We start from the raw sequence: 7,932 nt of genomic DNA, 5'->3' as shown, positions 1-7,932 counted from the left end.
CGATCGAACAACTTGTTCGATCGAACAGCCCATTCGATCGAGTGACCCATTCGAACCACCCACCAATCCAATCAAGCTTTGAGGATTTCGTTTAACGCACCATCAAACGCTCATGTAAACAGTCTGTAACCAGGATAATTCAAACGCAATCTTGACCGATCCAATTCAACTCGTGTTCGTATGCCAAGGACGCACTGTGAGTATACTTGACCCCTTTTATCGAATTTTGGGTGTAACATACGTTCCTTACAAATTGAACTTATCAAACGAATGATTCAATTGTCAATTTATCACTTGCGAAAAACTGTTTGCATAGATATACGTGATACTAGTTGCATGTATGCTAGGACTTATACTCGTGACGTCCCACCACGACTAGTATAGTACTATTGCGCCCGACGGGGTCTAGTTATGCCATCGAAGAGTCGAGCATCTCAGTTTTGTGAGTATATATGTCGTGTATTACGTTATGCATGTGGAAATTCACCGCACTTTTAATCTATTATTCTATTACATATCAAACCTGTATACTCGCCAATACTTTTGTATTGACATTATTTTAACGTATGTTGCAGGTTTAGTCGAAGTCTACATCAAAACAAGCTAGGAAGTCTAGAAACTCACCTAAAATCTAGGTTGTCGGATTTGAATTGTTCGAGAGGACAAGAAATCTGTGATGACTTATGTGATTGTATTATTTGTTAGTATGGGATAACGAACGTAATAAATATTATCGCAATATAGTTGTTATGGATTCTCTTGAGCAATCTGATTCGCCTAGTGCCGTGCCCCGATGATTCGGCCATCGGTTTGGGTGTGACAGATTGGTATCAGAGCCATAACTATAGGGAATTAGGCAAGACTCGACCTAGTCCGAGTCGACGTCTTAGAGAACGACCTAGTCTATAGTCTAAGCACCCACAGGCCGCCTCGTACGAACCCAGTAGGGTTTGTATTGCGCCTACCTGATGCTTCTGATCGAAATTTAAAAAACTATGACTTTGTGTGAACCCCGCATACGACAACTTCACACGAAGAAGCCTTTCCTAAGGCTGGAATACTACTTAGCCTTTCCTAAGGCGGACATAATACACATGTTTTCGAAAATACTCACATCTCACAACCGAGCGATCCAGTCGAGACCAGGTGTGAAAACCAGTAACTCTCGATAGGATTGCTCACTCAGCGCATTTTTCTAGCACGAGAATCTTTCGTTGAGTTAGGAGTGACATCCATACCTCGACGAAAGCCTCCCTTTCGAAATTCTAGTAGAACTCTCGGATTCATTCGATGGGCGTAACCACAAATTGTGAACGAAACTGTTAAGTCAGGGGTGAAACCCGTACCTTAATGAACCGTTCCACTCCCTAAAATATTTTTCAAAAATCTCTCACCAGGGACTCGACCATCACAATGACTCGAGCCACACGATGACTTGGAGGATGAATGCCATGAGTTGCATCCCAGTGGAAGCATAAATCTTCAGAGTTAACGCGTGTGCACGAACTTGTTGGGTGTGATTGAGTTACCTTGGGTAGTCAACGCCTAAACACCCGAGGCACTCCGAGTACTTTACTAAGCCTATGACTCGTCGAATTTTATGATTTGATGAACTCAGTTACGTTTTATGTGTTTAAATGCGATCATCCATGTTCGCTCCCTGTTTTACAAAACGCACAACTCGCACAGCCATCGCAATCCAAAACGAAGACCGAATGTTCGCAACAAAACTAATGTCTAAATTGCCCGATTTCTTTCGCATTTTCTCTCTCTCAACGCGTCCTCGCGCACTCTAAACTATAATATATGTGTGTAAGTATAAACTACTTCTATATCTAAGTGCAATCAAGACATTGTGTGAGAATCTAGGAAGTTTCGTGTCTCCTATGTGGCTCCTATGTGAAGTCTATTTATATTGCACGTTACAAGTTTCGACCGCGCTCAATCGCATCGTAAACTCGAAATCATTATGATCGAATCTCATTCCAAATCTCTCTCTCTCTGTCTAGATGCCTCCCAACCAGGGGCGGACCTGGCATTAAACTAGCCGTAGCACGGGCTACGGCTCAACTTCTTATCAGTAGTGTAAAATTTATTTTTTTCGGAGATGAAAAATTGAGTCGTCGGAGATTTTCCGGCAATTAGTTTTCAGAAGACTTTCTGAGTTTCTGGAACAAGAGGAAGAAGATGATTCTTTCAAAAAAAAAAAAGAAGAGAATGCAGTAAATGAAGGCTATTAATGCTCTATCTTATTTTTTAATTAATTTAAATATTACTATTTCCAAGACATACTACTTTCTCTTTTATTTTCTTAATTCATAATTCATTCAAATTAATTTAATTCATAATTAATTCAAATCAATTAATAAAATTAGAGTATATTACGGTACTCTTCTTTTAAATTATTATTTTAATAATTCGTTCAAAATATTAATAAAGTAGGTTGGCTTAGGTTTAAAAATTGTAAGTAATTAGTTTTTGAGTTAACTTTCCTTTCCTTTTACTTCCTGTGGTTTGGTCATTTTAACGGTTTTGCTCCAATAGTTTAAAAATAGCCATTTTCCTTTCTGATCTTACGAGTTTGTCACCAGTTTGCTCATTGGCTCTAACTCAGTTAAAACGTTCAATTAAAAGTAGGGGTATTTCGGTAGTTTACTCCCTGGCCCTAACTCAACTGAAACGTTTAGTTAAAAGTCGCGGTAGTTGTGGTCGGCAGGTGGTAGTTGCAGGTGGTGGTGGATGGTTGTGGATGATGGTGGTGTTTTAAATGTACTGTATAGATCTATCCATTTTCAAACTTTTTAATGAAAAAAAATTTTTATCAAATCCTTTAAGTAGTAATTAAGGTAACGTTAAAAGAATCTATTCAATCGTCTTTGTGTTTAGAGTACATTAATTGTTAAAAAAAGAAGGCGACACACGATTGTGAATATATAAACATAATATAAGTTTGATCATCTCCTTAAAATGTTTTGCATCCGCCATCGCCTAAACTATGGAAAAAAATTTATCCATTTTATGAATGTAGGTAAAAAAAATTTGGGATACCCCTAAATTTTTCTTCTAGTTCCGCCACTGCTCCCAACAACTCTATCTCGAGACGAATAGCTAGGAGAAGAGCCAAACGGAGCGCCGATAAGAGGATTGCCTCGCTTGTGACCAAGGAAGTGGTCAAGCTCATTCCTCAAATTGTCGCTCAAGTGCACTCTCTCAGCAACGCTCGAGCCGCGAAGGACTCTACGACGGAAGCGCCGCAATCTACTTTCCTCTACAAACACTTCAAAGCCTGTGACCCGATGGAATTCACAGGTGAAGGAGGTGTGACCCAACTGCTCCAGTGGTTCGATTCTATCGAAGTCACCCTTCGACAAAGTGGGTGTCCCGATAGTTTCCGTACTACTTGTGCTACCGGAGTATTTCAATCGCGAGCACTCGACTGGTGGACCGCCGAACGCAACAAACGTGGGATCTCCGCAGCTTACGCCCTCTCCTGGGACGAGCTGAAGGAACTCATGAAGGAAGAATATTGTCCTCCTCACGAAGTCCAGAAGCTAGAAAACGAATTTTGGGAAATCAAGCAAACCGAAGGTGACAATGCTGGCTATACAGCAAGGTTCAAGCAGCTTAGTGCAATCTGCCCAAGTCAAGTTGACACTCCAAGGAAAGCCATCGCGAAGTACCTCCGCGGCTTACCTGAGAGTGTGGGTGACTTTGTCAAAGCTGCAAGACCTGCTACCATCGAAGAAGCCTACCGTTTAGCCGCAGAGATCAATAGTAAACGAGTCTTGGACGGGTTCTTCTCCAAGAAGCCTGTCAAACAAGCTCATCAAGCAATCATCATCAACTCCTCCGACGATTCCTCGGGCGAATCGGTCGGTGGATCATCCTACAACTCCTCTGAAGGTTCTTCTAAGGATTGCTCCGACAATGCCTCCGTCAAATCATCAGGCGAATCCGACAACGACACTGCATCATCTCAGGAAGCTCAACCCCACCGCAAATGAAAGACCGTGAGCCCAGACTCTTCAACAACTGGACTGCCGCAACTCGAACCTCTTCGATCAGTCCCAGTTCAACCGAAACGTGCTTACAATGGGCCCCATCCCCTGTGTTTCACGTGCACGTATCATCACCCGCCAGAAACAAATTGTCGGTGTTGCGCAAATTGCAACTGGTATGGTCATCATACACAGCACTGCCGCGTAGGACCGTAACTCTGAAGGAAGTCAGCAGCAGCTGCAATCTCCGCAGGTGTCCTCCACAGCAACGTTATTTTGCTTCTAATGTTGTTGTAAAAATACGACTTATCGCTATCATTTTCTTTTATATGTGGAATTTATTTCATCGATCGTCGCACATGGACTCTATTTCTCTTATACTCGAGCACCGTCTAAACACTAGCACTATGTACTATATAACGTATTTTACCCTTACAACACTCTTAGGATGAAGTACGATAGACATGCAAGGAACAACTAATCGCGGGTGCGCACGGGATTACCTTGGTCAGTGCACAGAGATCATAGTGAAGTTCTAATGGTGTCATAACGTTTAAAAGCATGGTCAAGGGTCTTGGCCATGTCAACAAAGCGTGACACCAAAGCACGGGGCATAAGTAGTAGGGGTAACGCAAGGTGTGCTTTACCATACTACCGAAGCTTCGTGAAGAAAGTGCCATGTGAAGTTGGACGTTATTAGACCTATTATATTATAGTGGTTATTTTCAACACGATACAAATCGATCGCAAGGCGTAACAAAAACTAAATCGCATCACTGTGGGACTTCTCGTAAGTATGCGTACGCAACACAATTGCCACATCGATGGACTTGGGTAAGTTCACCCCGAAGAGCAATTGGAGCAACGCAAGACTGGTCGTAAGTCTAGAACGCAACTCAATCGCAGTTTTGCTAGATCCATCTCGCAATCTAAATCACTCGATATGTGGCTCGAAATCGCAATCGTATCTGGTGTCCATCTCGCAATCTCTAACGCTAGTTATTGGCTATTGTGAAAGCTTCTACCGCCTGGCGTGGATTGCTTATTGTGGATCGCTAGACGAGTATCGAAAATCACTCGTCGCTTTTCACCTTAAGGCTTTTCGCGCCTAATTCATCGACTCGATACTCTTATCGCGTGTCGCTATCACTCATCAATACTCGTGTTATCTGTGTTAGGTTAGCAGGCACGACCTCGCTTCACGAGACAAAACTAATAGGGTCGAAACATAGTGGTGTTTTGACCATACTAGCAGACTTTCGTGGTAAGAGGCCATGCGGGCTAGCAATAGTTACTGTTTGGGGTATATTCAACTCAATCGAATCGCATATCATTCGCAACGCAACGATCGTCACTTATCATCTATCAGGGTCTATTGCCTATCAGTGTTCGGTTATCGCTTGGAAGTCATCGCAGTTGTGTAGAATTAGGGTACATGACATCGCTTCACGGGACAAAACTAACATGGGAAACGTGGTGTTTTCTATATTAGCAACTCTCGTGAAAACATGCCATGTAGGTTTTATGTAGAGCAAATCGAAATCGCATCCAGTCGAATCGAAATCACGTCATTCGTTATCGCTTATTAATCATCATCTAACCCTGTGTGCCATATCAATGTTTCGTATGATCGAACTACTCGCATTCGCTATCAACGCTTTGTCTACATCCAAGTCGCTTCAATTCAAGGCTCGGTCTAGCGTTCTATCACTTGGACCGAGGGATCGAAATTCTATCTGTGTCTTATCGGCGCGCGTGACACCGCCTCACGAAATAGAGGTAATATGGGTAAAACATGGTGGATACGCCGCTGGTACTTCCTATATATAAGTGTTTTAATCATATTAACAAACTTTCGTGGGAAAGTGCCACGTGGGGCTCGATGTAAATTATTTTTCCGTACTGTTAAAGAAAACCGATTTTTTAAAAAAAAATTTGTTAAAACCATTGGACAAGTGAAATTTCCTTACAACATGGAGAAAACATCGAATCAGTTTAGCTCCGTGCCCAATGGAAGTTTCATAAGTTCAGTTTTTCCTTAAAAACTTTTGCAATGGCAAAAAGAAATCTTCTCGGAAACGAAGGTTCGACAACCGAGTTCCAGCTCGAACTCACGTTGCAGGAAAATTTTCTTAAAACTTATTTTGTCGCCAAATTCTTAACTCAAAATCTGTTATCAAACTGACGAAAACCCTCCCCATAGCGCTGGTGTGGACATCGATGCAGTTAGCGCCGTGCCATGAGGGGATTTTCCTAAATATCTTCAAAGATTAATCGATTATCGGTAAGTTTAAAACGTTATCGAATCACTTTTGTGTGTGTCATCGCTCTTGGTTATTCGAATCGTATCTTCCCACCGCTCTCGCTCGCCGAATCTTAATCGATCGCTCGCTTATCTGGACGCTTTTAATCACTACTCTCATTCGCATCAACTCTTACGACCCTTCTAATGGATTAATTTCGGGACGAAATTTCCTAAAGAAGGGGAGACTGTAACAACCCGCACCTTCGTGCGTTGTTACTACTCGATACACTCGTTACGCCTAGCACCAGAGATTCAGATCATAATGTAACTATATCAGATATATCGCTAGATCAAAGTATAATCGAATAACTACGCATATTCTATCGTTATTACAAACCTATTTTCATAAATTATAACACTCACGATGATGTTGAGTGAGGGCTTAATCTACCCTCCTCGATAACCGTGAGGTGTCAAAATGTAAACAAGCAACGCTAACAAAGACTATCGGGTGAGTACCATGTCTCCAGCCATCGTGACGATGACGGCAACACGAGCAAGTAGTGCCCCGATAATCATTGTGGCACATCACATCGAAGAACGCACTCGAAGGCACGCGTAACTCGATCATCGCACCGAATATTGGATATATAGATGCGTATATGCGACCCTTTCTGTGATTAATTATAACAAATAAATAAATAATACTATAAATATATGAAAACGTGGCCCAAACTATCGCAACGCACCAAAAACAAGGATCGAAAGGCTTCCATACGGACGGGCCAGTCGATCGAACGGACCAGCCGAACGGCTGGGCCGGCCGATCGGACAGGCCAGCCATTCGGCTGGGCCGACTGATCGAACGGACCAGCCGATCGGCTGGGCCGGCCGATCGGGCAGGCCAGCCGATCGGCTGGACCGGCCGATCGAGTGGGCCATCCGATCCAGGCCACCTCTCCTCCTTCTTCCTTCCCTCTTGCCTATAAATACCCCATTCACCTCCCAAACACTTGTGGTTACTGTTGCTGCTCGACCAGGACGCTCTTGACCACTTTTCTCTCGATTTCTCCCGATTCTTGTAAGTTTCAACCCAAACCTTGTACTTCTATAATCTATATTCAATCCTACACCTTTCTACCTTTCAAATTCCAACTTTCAACCATGAAATCTCTGGATTTGGGGCATTCTAGGGTGATGTCACCATGAAGTTCTTATGAACTTCAAGGGGAAATGTCATCCCAAGCAAGAATGACTCGGATCCGGGTGATTTCCATACGTTTTCGCATAAATCTCATCAAATCCATGTTTTCTAAACAATAAATTGTGTGATTCCTATGAATTTGGGATGTTTCAAGGGTGATGTCATCATAAGGCTCACATGAACTTCAAAGGTGACCTCGTTCTTGCCATAAACAGCTCGGATCTAAGTGATTTCACATGTGTTCATAACAACCTTACCCAAATCTAGGAGTACCTAGGCAAGGTGTGTGTGTTACGGGTTAAACACAGGAAAGACCATCAAGAACGGCCAACTCTGATGGAACGGGGTGATTCCCGGCCGTTAGAACGAGTCGGAATTGATGGGATTTCAGTTGTTTAAACACAACGACACTCCACCTCAGTCAATCACCCGAAAACTTTTTAGAAACCTATCAGGTGTGTTGGTATCAGGACAACAAACAAGAC

Source organism: Helianthus annuus, chromosome 17 (assembly GCF_002127325.2).
Source record: "Helianthus annuus cultivar XRQ/B chromosome 17, HanXRQr2.0-SUNRISE, whole genome shotgun sequence".
NCBI classification, from domain to species: Eukaryota; Viridiplantae; Streptophyta; class Magnoliopsida; order Asterales; family Asteraceae; genus Helianthus; species Helianthus annuus.
This window is presented reverse-complemented; position numbering follows the sequence as displayed.